The sequence below is a fragment of the Protopterus annectens genome, chromosome 5.part1 (genome assembly GCF_019279795.1).
Source record: "Protopterus annectens isolate FY-2018-M chromosome 5.part1, PAN1.0, whole genome shotgun sequence".
Lineage (NCBI taxonomy): Eukaryota > Metazoa > Chordata > Ceratodontiformes > Protopteridae > Protopterus > Protopterus annectens.
In genome coordinates, this window is record NC_056736.1 from 476,028,500 (window position 1) to 476,047,659 (window position 19,160).

Here is a 19,160-nt window from a genome sequence, read left to right on the forward strand (position 1 = left end):
TATACAGACATATATCTATAGATATATAAGAGAACATAACAAAAACACGAATGTCCACATGCCCAATTAATGTGGGTGAGGGGGCCCAAACAACATACGTCTTATACATATAGATATCCTCCCCCACAGCCAAACACGTCTGCCCTGCAATACAATACCAACTGTTGCAAATCCCATAAACAGGACCTGACACAACATGGGCACAAGATGTTAACAGTACTCCATCCCAACTGTATGATGTCAGGCTGCTATATATAACATATCATGCAGTGCAGTCTGGCTACCATAAGGAATGTACAATGTAGAAGCAATCAACATTAGTAAGATATATATATGCAGATGAAGGCTACAAATATATGACCCAACCCACAATATGTGTGGGGGCCTCAACAGCAGTGGACTGATGGCAGGAATGGCAGCATGACATACTCACAGCCCACTACATAAAAACCCCTGACAGCATGTCATATCGACAAAGCCTGGTATGTAGCTGGAGGACAGAGGCTGGAACACAGGCCCATATGTGAATTACTGTTGGCATACACTAAACAAGTCACTGCTGTTACAGGATAGGCTGAAACATACCCTTAGTCAGAAATATGAAGTTAGAAACACAAATGGATGTAGCCATGTACTGATACGCTCAACACACACACTGCCAGTGATGCATCTGACAAAGATCTGTGTGGTGGACAGACAAAACATAACAGGCACACCTCTGGCCATCAAGTGGATAGGCTGACAGTTGAGAGCTATGCAGACAGACTGCATTCCCTGTTAAACTAGTATGTACACACAAACCTTGTAACACCAGTGCTATATAATGGATACAACAACACTACTGACACTCGGTCTGTATTTCTGGATCCTCATACAAATTTGTAGCTGGCCTGAGTGCACAAGTTCTCTTGTAAGAGGTATTGCTACCTGCTGTATGTAACACTACTTCCCACACACAGGAAGGATATCCACAATACAGGGAAGGTAAAGGGACCACGACCACATGATGTAGGGATTTATAGCAGTGGGTTGCCATGACAGTGGTAATTGGATATACTACACAGAATGCTGGAAGCAGGTAGCAAGTGGAGGACACAGATTGGTGCAGATGCCATCACATGATCATGTGTATCACCTGCAAAAGCCATGCTGCAATCTATCCAAAGCAGCTCAAGCCATTTACTGGCGAGAGACCGAGATAGAGAGACAGAGAGAGAAAGAATGAAAGGCAAAAAAAAAAAAAACAGAAAAGAAAAAACATCCATCCAGCAAACTATCCAGGAGAGACATCATTCCCACAAAAGGTATGTGAAGTATATATGCATGTAATTGACTGTAGTACTTGGTCCATAATAATGGGATAGATGATGTGGAATTATTTATATGTGCCATCAGGTGTTGTTGTAATGATGTTCAGCTGAACAACTGCTAAGGACAATAGAGTCTGTCCCTGTGGGCAGTGGGCCATACCCGCCAACTGTGCAGAGCAACACTGACTGATAAGATGTAAGACATCATTGTGTGTGCTGTGTAATGTGAAGCATGTATATTACTGTGGCCAATAGCTTTTGGTGGAAGTAATGCCATAATGATAGACACATGGGTTCCACAGCCCACCACTTTCAGGATACTCAGGTTAACCTGTATTGTAGCATGCTGGGATGCCATAGGTGTGTAATAGGGTTACCTGCAATCTGGCCATGCATATAGCCCCCCCTAATGTCAGACTGTGTCGATATGTGGCACTTGTCTGTGTTGTAGCAAGGCAGAACAGTGCAGCTGTGCAGGAAGGTGTTGTGAGATTGTGGACCTGATGTTGGAAATGTACCCCATATATAGGTATGTATAGATGTACATAAATATATATATATATATATATATATATATATATATATATATATATATATATATATATATATATATATATGTATGTCCACAAATATACAGATACTCATGTGTAGACATATATATATATATATATATATATATATATATATATATATATATATATATATATATATATATATATAAACACATATATACATTATATAAATTGACACATATATAGATATATACCTATAGATGCATGTCTACATATATACAAACACACACACATATATATATGTAAATGCATCTCCCCTATATTACCACCACAGTGCTACATGGTATGTGCAAGGGAACAGCATACATAGCATTACACACAGATATCTACAGCTGTCAGTGTGTACAACATGGATGGGTATATCACATATGAACCCCTTGTTGGGACCACATTGCCCTTGTCTGTGAAGTATGGAATGGGAATATGGAGAAGTATGGCAGGTATAGTTGTGGAGGTGGTCAGGGTTGGTAGATATAGAGGACAGCCTATAGGGGTGGAATAGACACATATGGTTGGTAAACACCCTAGATGGTGTGTGTGGTCTGTTATGTGGAAGCCCTATGGGCCCACTATCGACACAATGGGAACAAGCCTCCAACCCCCTGCTACACACATCAGTCCATGTCCTGAAAGTGCCTGGCCTGGAGGCTGAGCAAGAGAAGCACATGGACCCTGTGAATGTGTACTGGGTGCCTCAAGGTGATGTAGCACATCCAACATGTGTCTGTGGAGCCTACTACGGAACAGACCCTGGACCTGACCTCAGGGCACAAGATCATACCTGTGTGTGCCCCAGGGGGGAGACAACATCCCATGAGTTGGTGCCACCTGAAGGTATTGCTGAACCAGTACATGAGGAGGCCTCAGGGTGGGTCCCACATGTGATGTGGCCGGGTAACATGGGTAGATGAGTTTGGAGAGGTGTTTCTGCTGGCCAGTAGTCCATAAACATACTATTGTGTCACTGTTATAGAACATATGTGGGTAGTAATAGTCTACACTATCCTGGAACATGTCCAACAGCATGCATAGATATCCCCTATAACACAGAATGTCAGATGTATGGCAATCACATAGCAAGCATACCACAGGCATATATGTAACCATAGTGGCCCTGACAATGTCATACAGGTGAATAGTCTGTAACAGGCCAGCAATGATAGTGTCCACACAGGGAACATGGCTACAAACACATCGCACAAAGTGTGGTACAATACAATATCTGTCCCATTGGTAGGTAAGCTGTAGCCATACCTATTGAGTTGTGTATACAGTTTGTTGTCACTGATATGGTGGGGGGGATGACAGTGATGTGTATTAAGAACTGTGGTAACCTTGCTGTATGACTTGCACACACCTATTTCTATCTTTATGTCTTTCAGGCAAGATGTCACATGGAAGTCTCCCGTCATACTCAGCTGCTGAGAATGAAATTGTGGTAAACCACCTAATCCTGCACTACCCTGTCTTGTTTGGCCAGGCCATGCATGAGCAGCAGAAGCAGGCTGCCCTGTGGAATAACCTAGTTCACATGGTCAATGATGTTGGACTGCACAACTGCAGTTATGAGCAGGTCCAGCATCATTGTTCTGATCTGCTTTGCAATGCCCATGAGGCATGCTGCTGTAGTCTGTGGGGATCACCTTTCAACAGGGGGGGCCATGCCATCCATCCCCCGACACATGTTAAGGAGCTCCTAGCCAGCCTCATGGCACCTGCCCATCCGCATAGCCAACAACTGCCAGACACCATTGTGGAGGTGGGTGCTACCCACACACCCGCTGAGGAGTGTGCAGGTAAGGCCACAGGGCACATCAGTAGACCACTGTTGCATATGCATCTGCATCTGTACAGGTAGATCATGCATATCTGACATGTCATAGATATAGTTTGTTGCTGCATAGTAGTGATAAACAGATGTGCATACATGGTAGTATTGTGGACATGTACTGTTGATGTATTGTAATGTTGCATCCACCCTGTAGCAATGCCACAGGTGTGGCCACTAACTTTGAATCTCTCATCCTGTTATGTAGGTCCCTCCGATATACCACCAAGGCAGCAGCCTGTAGCTGGTGAGGATGGTTTATGCTGATGCTTGCCAATACACCGGGCATGTAATGGCTATGGTATAGTCCTTGCACACATCTTACACACCTACCCAGAATGCATGTTGTAAATGCACAGGTATGATTGCTGTTAAATGCACGGCATCACAGTGATGATCATGATGTGGTATTGGAAGGGTATGTCAGACACCTGCAAGATAACTAACATCCTGTCATTGTGGAATGTATCCACAGGGAGTAACATAATGGTGGGAGACATGGCCTACAGTAGGGACATGTTTGAAACATCACCCGGATACAGTGCAACACCAGTGCATATAACAATAGTACAATGGCAACTGTTGCAGAGTTACACTATGGCATAACGTATTACTGTGGTCCACATTTTCAGCTGCAGCTAGGCTTTAACATGTGGTGTTCAATGTATGGAACACTGCAAACTGACACACATGTGAAGGCCTTACTTGTCAAGCATCTGCAAAAAGGCTGAAGGTGGGGGGTGTCAGCATGACACACCAGTGCACCGCAGCAGGGATCTTAAGGATGTTAAGAATGGCTGTATCTCCACAAAGTCAGGATCAGGAACTGTGGCAGAAGTAACCCTACCCCCACAGAAATAGTGACCGTGTGTGAACAACAAGGGATGTGCACATGAGTAGGCCTTGCAATCATGCAGATTAGTGGGATATGTGTAGGGCAGACTGAACATACACTGTCAAATGCAGATGACCCATGCTAGTGTACCCCTGCCAGGAGTAGTGACTGCTGTAGTACACATAACAATAGGTGCAACAAACTGTCATGATAAGTGTGCGCACACATATGTACCCATGGAGTGTTTGCATCGCAGTCAGCATCCACACACCTAACACATTCCGCGACACAGCATGTGAATGTACAGGACATATGTCACATATCGGGCTCATGTACTGTTAATATATGCAGTGATGTCGTCACATGGCAGATCAAGGAACAGAGCGTCATATCAATAAGGTTGTCTACACTCCCCATAGCCACTGTATGCTCTGACGGTTGTCAGTGTAATAGTTTTGGACTGGTCATACGTAGTCCGCTGATGTTGAGAGCTGAAAACCAGACATCAGCATTCACAAATGACATCTTTCCACATATCATCCCAGGTATGTGTTAATGAAAAACATAGGGGCTGTGAGCATTAAAGCTGACATAACTGACACAGTACTACACATCCATCAATGGGTTGTACACCTGTGAGGTGTGGTGCACAGTATATGGCAGGGTGCAAAACAGGTGCACAACAATACTGTGTACATGGATGCAGTGGTATCCAGGGAAAGGGGCATCACCAAGTAACACAGCACATGCATCACACACATGTATACTGTTGCTAGCATGGATTGACTATAGCTGCACTGCATGCTGTTGTGTACCACATGTTATGCATGCTGACAGATGGGTAATAGGAGGACTGTGTGTACTATCATTGTGCACCCTCACCTGTATATGTGTGTGTGTGTGTGTGTGTGTGTGTGTGTGTGTGTGTGTGTGTGTGTGTGTGTGTGTGTGTGTGTGTGTGTGTGTGTGTGTGTGTGTGTGTGTGTATGTGTGTACTGTTATGCAATGCTGTACAGGTCTTAAAATGCATTTATTGTTTCCCCTACGTGTGGTGAGGTGGGTCAGGGTCCCTTCTGCATGGAATCTGATGTTGGTGTCGATACAAACACCGAAGATGATGATAGCACTGTTGAGGCTCAGGTGGGGTTGTCAGGGGCTGAAACAGCGCCATCATTTGACATCCCTGTTTTAGCCACGCCAAACCCACAGACAGTTTCAGTGCCTATACATACCCCATCACCAGTGGCCATAGTGGAGGGACAGCTGGCATTTTGTGTCAGTGCACAGGAGAGTGTGGTAACCATGCCTACTGTGTCTGGTCATAGCAGGCATAGCCAGATGTCTGGCAGGGCACCACATAGGCAGATGTCCAAGGGTTCTCATGGTAGGGCTGCTGGTCATCATGCCCCTGGCAGACGCATCACAACTCATACCACCAGGTGCATGGTTCAGGGTGTCATGGTGGCACAGGCACTTATGGAATGTTACACCAGACAGGGCGTGAGGCTGCAGAGGGCTGTTCTCACATCTGCAAGTGACAACTTCCATGAACTGTCTGGTGCCATCCGTGCTTATACCGAGCTCATGTACAGATGGTCTGGTGAGATGATGGCCCTCATTCACTGTGCTTCATCCATGCTTGAACATTTTGTGGGAGTGTGATGATGGCCGTGTGGATATAGGCCAGCAACGCCAACAGCTGGCAGTCAATGTGGATGTGCTAGGACTCCAGGGGGCTCCCGTAGTGGCAGTACCAGACCCAGCACCACAAGGGGGTGCTGTCCACACCATACCAGAACAGGTCACGAGCACATGGTCCTTGCTAGTCCCAGGAAGGACATGGTTCCAGCAGACATCTGTCATCATCAGGGGAGAGTAGCACATCGAGGCCTGTACCTGGATGTACCCATGGAACCCCTGGCAGGCACATTTCATGTGTCCGTGGCCAGAGACAGTGAACTGCAGACCCTGACAGGTATGGTCTGCAGCTGTCCATAAACACCTATGTAGGACAGCCACATGGCAGAACTGTGTGCATGCATACCCACACACTATATGAACACACCTAGGGCAACCCCATACCTACACACACCACATCACCACACCCAGTTCACCTCATTACACCCCTCACCCACACACATGGTGTCAAATGTATGGCCCACCCTCGGTCTCTGGCAAACCAACAACACAACACGTGCATATGATGATAACTGTACCACATCCCTGTCATCCATAACATCGAAGCAGGGACAGGCTAATATGGTTCTGATGCACATGGTGACTGTACTACAGTGTACCAAAGTACTGCAGTGTAATATGTTGTCAAGAGTAAAGTTTAATGCATACATGTCAGGTAGTGTAGCCATCCAGCAATAATGCATTATAGCTGTTAGTAACACTGGTTGATTGTGGTCTCCATAATGTTATCCATCTGTGTTGTAGGTGTACATGTGTCAGCAGGAGGATGATCTGCAGTCATATTCCTACAATGGGGTATTGCACTGTGGTGACACCATAGCTGTGACACATCTGGGGTACAGTTGGGCACATGTCACAGGTTTGCATAACATTTATTGCCTGTGCCACATGGACAGGTGATCCACTGGGACGTGTATAATCTGCAACCTGATGTAGACCCATCCACATACACGCACACTCTTACATGGCAACACTGGGACTAGACCTCTACCTAGTATGTAGTGCTACTGAAGTGTGTGGCTTTCATTGCACATACCACAAAGTGTTTATGGTGAGGTGTATTCCAGATTACATGTTACATGCAGAACATCCCCAGACATGTACAGTATGCTAATGGGGGACGTAATAGGTGTATATGGACAATACATAGTGTGACATACCTTCATATACAAATTAACAGATACATAACAGGCAAACACACATCTGAAAGACCTGGGCCTATTGCTGCTAACTAACTTGACCATGTGTCCAATGTGTTACAGGTAGACTGCACACAGCACATGCATAACTGGGCTAGATTGTGGTATCAGTTACTTATATATTGATGGTGGCAGTGGTAACCATAAAGTAGTACATGGGACATATACCGGGTGTACCTTGGTGTGATCACAGTGTACACATCACCCATATCCCACAGTGGATATTGTACTCCCTAAAACCCATGATGACACTCTGAACTACCCACCATCACACATTGCCCACAATTGCTATACAACCCATTGTATATCCCGGCAGTGGTACTACAGGGATATGCATCTAATGCACATGCCACAAGCATTGTACGGTGTTGCATTGTCATGCCCCACCTATGGGCAGCAACAACACTATCTGTACTACTGTGTGTCAGTAGGTAGTATAGGAGTATGTGGCCTTGGAATGCTGTACCCTACAGATATACGGACATGCACACATACACTTGCCAGAACTCAATGGGTATCCCATGGCTATCGACCCATTTGTACAACACTGTTGTGATGGTACTGCAAGGATTGTGTAGCCGGTATGGAAAGGAGTGTAACAGGGTACAATGTAATGTCCCATATAGCTGCAGCCACAACTATGGCAATGGGTGTTGCAGTGGTTATGAAGGCCCTCATGGAATTACCAAGTACAGGTGTGCTAACACACAGGCACTGGTATACTCAGTAATGCACACATATAAATGTGTCAGTACTGGGGTGCATTGCTGCAGGTGGTCATTGCTGTGTACCTAGCTATTGTCCATGGAGAGATGGGTTGTGTAGGGGATGTGTGTACAGTGGTATCCTGCCACCTGCCATGTGGCAGCAGGCAATCTATCGACAGACACCAGTGTGGTGACCCTCAGGGTGAGAGTGACATGCATCAGCCAATCCTCTGTGTGCCTCCTGCACATGGCCACTCAGGTGATCAAGTTGACATGTATGCAACATGTATTATAACACATGGTTAGTGTCTGTGATGGAGACCTGTACCCAAGCATGTTCTGTTGACTGTGGTAGTACCCGTGGCATGTGGTGCATACAGGGTGTTGTCTCCTATATGTGCCAGTCCTTACACAGCTGGGCAGACATGTAAGTGTCAATCAAGGATAAGTTGCTTGTACATATCCCAACTGGATACCTGCCATCTGCACATGTGTAAAGGGACTGACATTCATCAGCTTGGCAAGTAGCTATGTAGTAGGATGAATGCCTTGACAGATAGACATTTGACAACAACAGATGGTAGTCTATATTTACATTCCACATGTCGGATCATTATCCAGTAGGGGATATATGCTATGACACAGCTCACACACCAGGGAAACAACAGTGAGGCCTCAGAGTCCAGCTATGCCTGCAGGTGTGCCTTTTGTCAGTACTACATTTAGCACTCTACTCTAGCCTGGGAAAGCACTGTTAACAGTAGTGCCACCATGATACACTAGATGCCAGTGTGACAGCACTTACCCGGGCTACTACCCCTGTGTGTAACACATTCACACAGATAACCTTGCTGTACTGGCTTCATATACTTCTGTGTCTCAGACATGACATTCACACCCCTTGCCACTGTAATGACAATGCATAGGCTCATGTATTGTACATGGCATTACTTACACTTAATTCATATGTCATTACCCTGCTATGTTATCGGACTGGGTGGTTTTAACTGGTTATCAGGGCTAAGCCATGCTTAGCAGGTATCAACATTGCTCCAACATAACAGCTAGGCTGATTTGTGCACTGGTAAGCGAAGTCCACACTGTGTAGGTGCCCATACATTTACCCATAGCTTAGCACCGCTTAGCTTTGTGCAAACCTGTGCAAACACACTTAAAGCTGGTCAAAACTGCTTAACCACTCTGTATCCAACAGCCAGTGTTCTGCCCAGCAACAAAATGAACAGCCCTTGCAGGTCTTGAACCCAGGACTCTGTATACTATAGCCACAACACTTAACCACAGCACCATGACCATTGTAAAGACAGCTGTTGTTTTACCAAAATATCTGTCAATACACATATTGATTGGTATTGAACAATTGCCTTTACATCTACAATTGTGTAGTACTTGTTATTAATATGACTGCTGCATCACATATATTGTTTTATCATAATGTACACATATCATATACATACGGTGAGATACATCTGGGAGGGAATACACAACCGTGACGTTTACACATGGCAGGAATATGCATATATACATATGTTGATATATGCCTACATGTACATACACATATATGTATAGTGCATCATATATATGGCCATGTGTAGATCATAGATATAATATATATATATATATATATATATATATATATATATATATATATATATATATATATATATATATATATATATATATATATAGAGAGAGAGAGAGAGATATAGATAGATATATAGATATATGTATATAGCTATATATGTATGCACATCCTATGTGTAGAGATATGTCTGTTTATGTAGATATATATATATATATATATATATATATATATATATGTAGATATCTATAACTGTATGTGCATACATATCTATCCTGATATACCTATTACTGTCAATATATATGTAGATATCCATAAGTATATGTGCATATGTATCTTTATCTGTATATGTGTAGACATATATTGCTGTGTATATGTATATATTTGAATGTTTATATGCATATATATGCACATATACATATCCATCTATGTATGTCGATATGTATATGTGTATATATCTATATAAATATATGGATAATTATATACACCTATATGTTCACCATATGTCCACAACATGGAGTGGAGTCCTACCTCAGCCCCAATAGTCCCAACCTCTTAGTGCAAGGGGATGTCAGGTATGTATTGCAGGTATATATGTAGATGGTTGCTACTATAATAGGGGTTGACATAACAGAAATGTGTTTGGGAGGTCACATCTGCTTTTAACATGTGGGCCATTGGCTACTGAAAGTCATCCTAAGGACATCATAGTTCATTACCACTGCTAGCACAGTAATGATCCTGTGGACTACAGCAAAGATATGACCAATAAATATGGACAGTCTGACACACTCTGGTCAGTCCAGAGGTATACACAGAGCCCCTTAGTGCAAGACATATGGACCAAGCCTGACAATGTGGATGTTAATAGCCACGTGGATGGGTATATCATGTAAATACTGGACTACATTTGCCCCCATAGGTTATGCATTCACACATTCCTGTCTGTCCTGACACATAATAACTGCTGGTGCAGAGGTCACATGGCCACATACTACCCAATAGTTAGTGACATACATCTGTACAGCATCCCACTGCTTTGTGAGAAATACATGACAGTTATGGTGGTCCGGCAGCAGTACATCTGGCAAATACCTAGACATAACATCACACTGGGTAAGTACTCTAAGCTGCTAGGCATGCAACAAAGCACTGTGCAGGCTACAAGCAGAGTGCCACAACACTGGCCTACATTTCTTATGGGGGAATGCACATGTACCTGCAAATATAGCAGGCTCTGCAAGCATGTCACTGCACAGATTAATAGTCACATGTGTGAAAGTGCATAACCACAACCAATGTGAACACAGCCACAGCCACATATGGTAAGCTAGCTTAATATTGCAATATATGGACTGTCTGATCAACACCATCCTCATATGTGCCATTCATAAATTAACCCTACATATACTGGGCAACTACACAGTGTGGTCCAATGCCTGTCTGTGCTATGGGACATGTGTGTGTTTGGCCCTACAAACATGTAAGTCGATAGGGTAACATACACTGGAGCAGCATGTAACATCAGATAGAACAGGACCAAGAACAATGACATCTACCACAGTCTGTACACAGGCCAAGGTGCATATTCGCAATACACACACTGTCGACAATCACCATAAGAACACAGACCTTAGTACTGTACACACAACCACAGAATGCTCAGGTTATGTCCTCAAATATAACCCTTACTATACATAACGTGTAGCAGTCTGATATCTCACTGGCTTGTTATCAGATATGATGTCAATAAATAATGGTGTACAGAACATATGCACCTCTTACAGCATGACATATGTACAAAGGTTGACAGAGTTGTGGCTGGAGGCACAAACACAGGGCCAATATTGACATGTTGCTGTGATAACCTCATACATTTACTGTTGTAACAGGGTTTGTTGTGACATATGTCCTATGAGGGATATGAAGCCAGTAACTCTCATGGCTGTCACCATGTACTGACTGCAATCCTCACAGTATGCTACTGAAGTTCTCAGATAGGTGCTCTGTTAGTAACAAAAGAAACAAAAGGCACCACACACCTGCCCAGTCTGCAGATGACCCTACAGATGGAGGTTTCCTCAAAAACATAGCACTGTCATGACAGGTATTAAAACATGCAGACCAGCCATATCCACACACACCCTATTAAATCAACATTACTCCAAATGCAGAATAGCAACACTTACATTCTGTAGTCATGTCAGGCACATCCCCCTCCTGTATGTTGGCCTGTTTCCACAGTGTATGTTGTTAGAGGTAAATCCTCAATCCATCTGTTATGCTGTTTGCCAAACACCAGATCTAGGTCTTGCTCACAGTGAATAAAAAGGCCCAACACCAACATGATGTTCCTAGATATTGTAGTGTGTTTCCATGCAATTGGCTATGGGAATGCTTCCACAGCTGTTCCACATGCAATCAGCTAGAGGAGGGGTGCAATTCATGCAGATGCCATCAGCTGATCATGAGCATCATTTACAAAACACAAGCTGCTGCCTAAGCAAAGCAGGTGTAGTTGTCCGCATCCACCAGAGAGGGAGTATGAGAGACAGACTGAGACAATGTAAGTCAGGGAAGGGGTGGGATAGTAAAACCTAAGCATGTTTGTGTCACACACCTACCAGTATAGGGGTTCAAACCTCTGACTGACTATGTGTTGCTATCACATGTCTATGCAGTTACTGCATGCACCACATAGCTAACATGTTGAGGAGCTGTCCAAATGTATATGTGATGGTGGGAGACATCTGCAACAGTGAAATGGTAGTGATAAGGTAGGTGTAGTACATGTATCTGTCCACATGAACAGGTGTTAGTGTCAACACAACCACACTCTCTCAGGGAATCACACACATTGACACACTTGGCAGGGTTAGGAATACACTTCCTAACTATTTAGTTTGCCACAATACAGTAATGTGCAGGTATCACATGCATCACAGGGGTTATCCAGACGTGATATGGACAAAGGGCATGTGAAGTTGTCTGCCATCAGACAGCATACTTCAGTATGCCAATGGGAGTTGTAGTGAGTGTGAATTTGGTCAAAAGCATCATACACCACACACACAGACACAGGGTGCCAGTACTGACATGCATGTGTGCATTGCTTCATGAGTGTGTAGTGGTTGACTGTATCAGAAGGCTATACAAGGCTAGGTGAAGGGTATACCTTGGCATTAGGCCACATGACAATGGCCTGCAGTGTGGTGCAGGGATGTAGTGTCTGGATTGGCCCACACAGGTGGGTGTTGCATTCACCATCCAGTCACCTGGGTAACTATTGTCTGTGGCCATTGCTGTGCAATGCTTGCCATGTATGTGTTCTTTAGTCCATGACATGGATGCTGTCTGGGATGTGCACACGTCCCACATGCATGTACTGTGACATGTGGAACTGTACCTGGGGTGTCTGGCTCATGTTGTGTACACAGGTTGTTATCATCAGATGTGCCTGCCCTGGTCTCATGTGCTGGGAACTGGCAATGGACAGAAGGTTGACCCTACACCTACACTGATAGCATGATACAGGTATTCCCTGGTGTCAGTGGCATCTGTCCATACAGCGCATGTGCTAAGGCTTGGTATGTCCTTTGTGGGTCACATTTGATGGCACCACAGGTGTTGCAGGTATCCAGTGGGGAACATAGTGAAGGCACACTGTCTTCATGTACGTGCCTATTGTACAGATGGACAGGGCACCATGTCCTCTGTAGTCTACTGCAATCACACCATGGTTATCATCTGTGGGCAATATGCAGGGTGTTACCAACATAGTGGTTGTTGCCTAGGCAAGTGTGTTTGTGTATGAGACATGGGTTGAGAGTATTTTCTGTGTAATACAAGGGCTGGTAACTTTGTTCGCCAGGCCTTGATGTCACATGTAGGGATATGGATTGCCAACCCAGTCTTTTGGATATTTCACATCTGTTATCCTTGTAAGGTGGACATTGTGACATATAATAGTGCCACCATATAAGAAATTTGCAAAACCCGCTTCACAAATGAGTCCAGTTGTTACACACGCACAACCACCTCCACACAGGATGCGAATGACAAACACAGACACACTTGCAATGTCTGGGATTAGAACTCCTACCTAACTAGTTTACTACACTACAGCATTACGCAGTTATAGGATGTGCCATGGAGATTACTGGAGTACTTCTTCCCCAAAGGTGTATTTCACTGGATATGACATCAGCAGGCTTTCCAAAGAAGGTCAATGGAGGATGTAGTGACTGTGAATGGCCTCAAAAGCATTGCACACAGACAAAGAAATGCACACACAAACATCCACACTTGTCATGCATGGGAATAGAGCTCCTACCAAAGTACTGTATCACACTACAGCATTACGCTGTTACAGGATGGACCACAGAGTTCACTTGACTACTTTTTTCCCAAAGGTGCATTCCACAGTGAATGACATCAGCAGCCTTGCCAAAGTAGGGCATTTGAATTGTAGTGAGTGTGACTAGTCTAAAAAGCATTGCTCCCTACACAGACAAAGAAACACACACACAAACATCTACACTTGCCATGTGTGGGAATAGAACCCCTACCAAAGTACTATATCACACTACAGCATTATGCCATTACAAGACGCACCATGGAGATTACTGGGCTACTCATTTCCCAAAGGTGTATTTCACAGTGAATGACGAATTATAGCCAGTGTGACTAGCCTAAAAAGCATTGCACCCTACACAAACAGAATCACACACACACAGTTGCCAGGTCTGGGTTTAGAACTCTGACTTAACTAGTTTATCACACTAAAGCATTATGCAATTATAGGATGCACCATGGAGAAAACTAGGTCACTCTTTTCCCAGAGGTGCATTTCACAGTGAATGACATCAGCAGCCTTGCCAAAGTAGGGCATTTGAATTGTAGTGAGCGTGACTAGCCTAAAAAGCATTGCTCTCTACACAGACAGAGGCACACATACACACACCCACACTTGCCATGTCTGGGATTAGAACTCTTACCTAACTCATTTATCACACTACAGCATTATGCAGTTATAGGATGCACCACAGAGATTACTGGATTACTCCTTTCCCAAAGGTGTATTTCACAGTGAATGACACCAGCAGCCTTGCCAAAGTAGGGCTTTTGAATTGTAGTGAGTGTGACTAGCCTAAAAAGGCATTGCTCTTTACGCAGACAGAGACACACGCAGTTGCCATGTTTGGGATTAGAACTCCTACCTAACTAGTTTATCACACTACATTATGCAGTTATAGGATGCACTACACAGATTATGGGGCTACTCATTTCCCAAAGATGTATTTCAAAGTGAATGACATTAGCAGCCTTGCAAAGTAGGGCATTTGAATTGTAGTGAGTGTGACTAGCCTAAAAAGCATTGCTCCCTACACAGACAGGTACACACACACACACACACACACACACACACACACACACACACACACACACACACACACACACACACACACACACACACACACAGTTGCCATGTCCATGATTAGAACTCCTATCTAATTTATTGAGCACACTACAGCATTACACAGTTATAGAACACACCACGGAGATTACTGGGCTACTACTTTCACAAAGGTGTATTTCAAAGTGAATGACATCAGCAGACTTGCCAAAGTAGGGCATTTGAATTGTAGTGAGTATGACTAGCCTAAAAAGCATTGCTCTCTACACAGAGGTGGACACACACAGTTGCCCTGTCTGGATTTAGAACTCCTACCTAATTAGTTTATCACACTACAGCATTACGCAGTTATAGACCACATCACAGAAATTACTGGGCTGCACATTTCCCAAAGGTGTATTTCAAAGTGAATGACATCAGCAGGCTTGTCATAGTAGGGCTATTTGCAGGGCAGTGTGTGCATGGGCCATGACCCATTCATCTAGAGGTAGACACACCATACTCAGGCACACACAGGTTTATATTCCGCAGCTGCGTGTATACAACTGCTAGATGACTACTGCCTTGTACAGTCATGTTGCACAACTAGCACTTGCAGCACAGTGTCTGTAATTCTGAGGGATACCAGTGGCTAATTTCTACAGTGAGTGGCATTTACACATCATGTGGTTGTAGCCATTTTGCTGTGTGCTGGGTGGGACAGGCCTCATGATGGAAGGCTCTTTGTTACTGTCACTCTCTTCCACACATCTATGTATGTCTACTTTTGGCACATTATAGGTTCATAGGTTCATAGGTAGGTGCTAGGCTATTGGCCCTAGGGCCTATATAAGCCTAGCCAAATGGTACCCTGGCTTTTGCCTCCCAAGAAAATTATTTTCCTGTGCCCCTGTTGAGCAGAGCCACAGAAGTGATCCCCGGGGTAAATTTCTTATCTCCCATCCAATCATCAAGATTTTTCTTGAAGAGTGCGAATGAGGAGCTTTGTTTGATATAGATTCGAATAGGTTCATAGGTAGGTACTAGTGTGCCCTTGTCTATATGTCTGTATTCCTATCCAAAGTGTGTGCAAAGCATGACTGGTGCATACTGAGAAGTGTATGCACTAACATCTGCAACTGTCAGATATGTATGGTCCACTGTTGTTGGCAGACATGGGCTTCATTTGTTTAAGTGTGTGAGCATGCCCAGTATGCCCTTCTGTATTGAATGTCTGGATCCATTCCAGTTAGTTTGCACTCCAGTGCAGACCTTTGTGTTCTACACCTACAGGTAGCAAACTGTTTCTGCAGGATATCTGTAGATCAGTTGGCAATACGGGGTCAAATTGTGCAAGGGATAGTGTGTACTGTAGGTGACTGTGTATGTGCTGCTTCTGCTACATGGTACTAGTGTTAACAGAGATATTCAGAAGTGTGTACTGTTATACACTGTGATGTTTTATGTCCTCAGGAACTGTCAGGTGGACATTTTTGCTCAGACTGATATCCTGGGGAACACAGGATGAATGCAGCTGTGTCAAGTATTGTGGTCAAATGCCTACATATTCATGGAAAGTTATGGCATTCTGGAAGGGGAGCTGCAGACACTTGCTGCTGGGTCTGTGTATCCAGTTCAGCACCTTGGTATGGTGCTGGTAGAGGATCCTATATGTGTAAACCCATTGACATGACAGTATGGCCTTATGTTGCTGTTGCAATACCTCACAGCTGTACAGATTCACACAGGTTACCCAGAGGCAGGGGTCATAAGTCAGGGCATTACCCCTATTGTGATTTTTGTGTTTGCAGCCAGAGATAGTATGTGCACACAGCTGTGTGTCAGACTTCCATGCTGGTTATTTTATCCTCTTCCATACATTATGCATACATTCTCTGATACTTCCCCTATAGTTTTCACCTCATCACAGCTGTGTTTTGGTGTTGATCCACAGTTCATGCACTGGGACATTGTGTTGCATATAACTTATGGCATACATTGACAGTATGGGTGAGACACAAGCCTTTCACAGAGGCATGTAGGCCATTTGGTGGTGATGCCATTGTATTCAGTCAGTCCTACAGTTCCAGACTGCCATACAGTATATTCCATGCTGGCAGGGTGCTACTTACAGCTGGACACCTGCACGGTATGCTGCACTCTTGCCATACACAGGTGGATCCATTCCCAACTGCAGGCACATGACTCACAGATAAGTTATGCTGGCCTATGCAGGAATACATCAGTCCTATCACCTTTGTGATCTGCAAGTGCCAGACAACATTGGTATTTCCTACGGAATGCTGTACCCTACAGATATACGGACATGCACACATACACTTGCCAGAACTCAATGGGTATCCCATGGCTATCGACCCATTTGTACAACACTGTTGTGATGGTACTGCAAGGATTGTAGCCGGTATGGAAAGGAGTGTAACAGGGTACAATGTAATGTCCCATATAGCTGCAGCCACAACTATGGCAATGGGTGTTGCAGTGGTTATGAAGGCCCTCATGGAATTACCAAGTACAGGTGTGCTAACACACAGGCACTGGTATGCTCAGTAATGCACACATATAAATGTGTCAGTACTGGGGTGCATTGCTGCAGGTGGTCATTGCTGTGTACCAGTGGTATCCTGCCACCTGCCATGTGGCAGCAGGCAATCTATCGACAGACACCAGTGTTGAGAGTGACATGCATCCCTCCTGCCATGGCCACCAGGTGATGTATGCAACATGTATTATAACACATGGTTAGTGTCTGTGATGAGACCTGTACCCAAGCATGTTCTGTTGACTGTGGTAGTACGGCATGTGGTGCATACAGGGTGTTGTCTCCTATATGTGCCAGTCCTTACACAGCTGGGCAGACATGTAAGTGTCAATCAAGGATAAGTTGCTTGTACATATCCCAACTGGATACCTGCCATCTGCACATGTGTAAAGGGACTGACATTCATCAGCTTGGCAAGTAGCTATGTAGTAGGATGAATGCCTTGACAGATAGACATTTGACAACAACAGATGGTAGTCTATATTTACATTCCACATGTCGGATCATTATCCAGTAGGGGATATATGCTATGACACAGCTCACACACCAGGAAACAACAGTGAGGCCTCAGAGTCCAGCTATGCCTGCAGGTGTGCCTTGTCAGTACTACATTTAGCACTCTACTCTAGCCTGGGAAAGCACTGTTAACAGTAGTGCCACCATGATACACTAGATGCCAGTGTGACAGCAGTGTAACACATTCACACAGATAACCTTGCTGTACTGGTTTATATACTTCTGTGTCTCAGACATGACATTCACACCTTGCCACTGTAATGACAATGCATAGGCTCATGTATTGTACATGGCATTACAATTCATATGTCATTACCCTGCTATGTTATCGGACTGGGTGGTTTTAACTGGTTATCAGGGCTAAGCCATGCTTAGCAGGTATCAACATTGCTCCAACATAACAGCTAGGCTGATTTGTGCACTGGTAAGCGAAGTCCACACTGTGTAGGTGCCCATACATTTACCATAGCTTAGCACCGCTTAGCTTTGTGCAAACCTGTGCAAACACACTTAAAGCTGGTCAAAACTGCTTAACCACTCTGTATCCAACAGCCAGTGTTCTGCCCAGCAACAAAATGAACAGCCCTTTGCAGGTCTTGAACCCAGGACTCTGTATACTATAGCCACAACACTTAACCACAGCACCATGACCATTGTAAAGAGAGCTGTTGTTTTACCAAAATATCTGTGAATACACATATTGATTGGTATTGAACAATTCCCTTTACATCTACAATTGTGTAGTACTTGTTATTAATATGACAGCTGCATCACATATATTGTTTTATCATAATGTACACATATCATATACATACGGTGAGATACATCTGGGAGGGAATACACAACCGTGACGCTTACATGGCAGGAATATGCATATATACATATGTTGATATATGCCTACATGTACATACACATATATGTATAGTGCATCATATATATG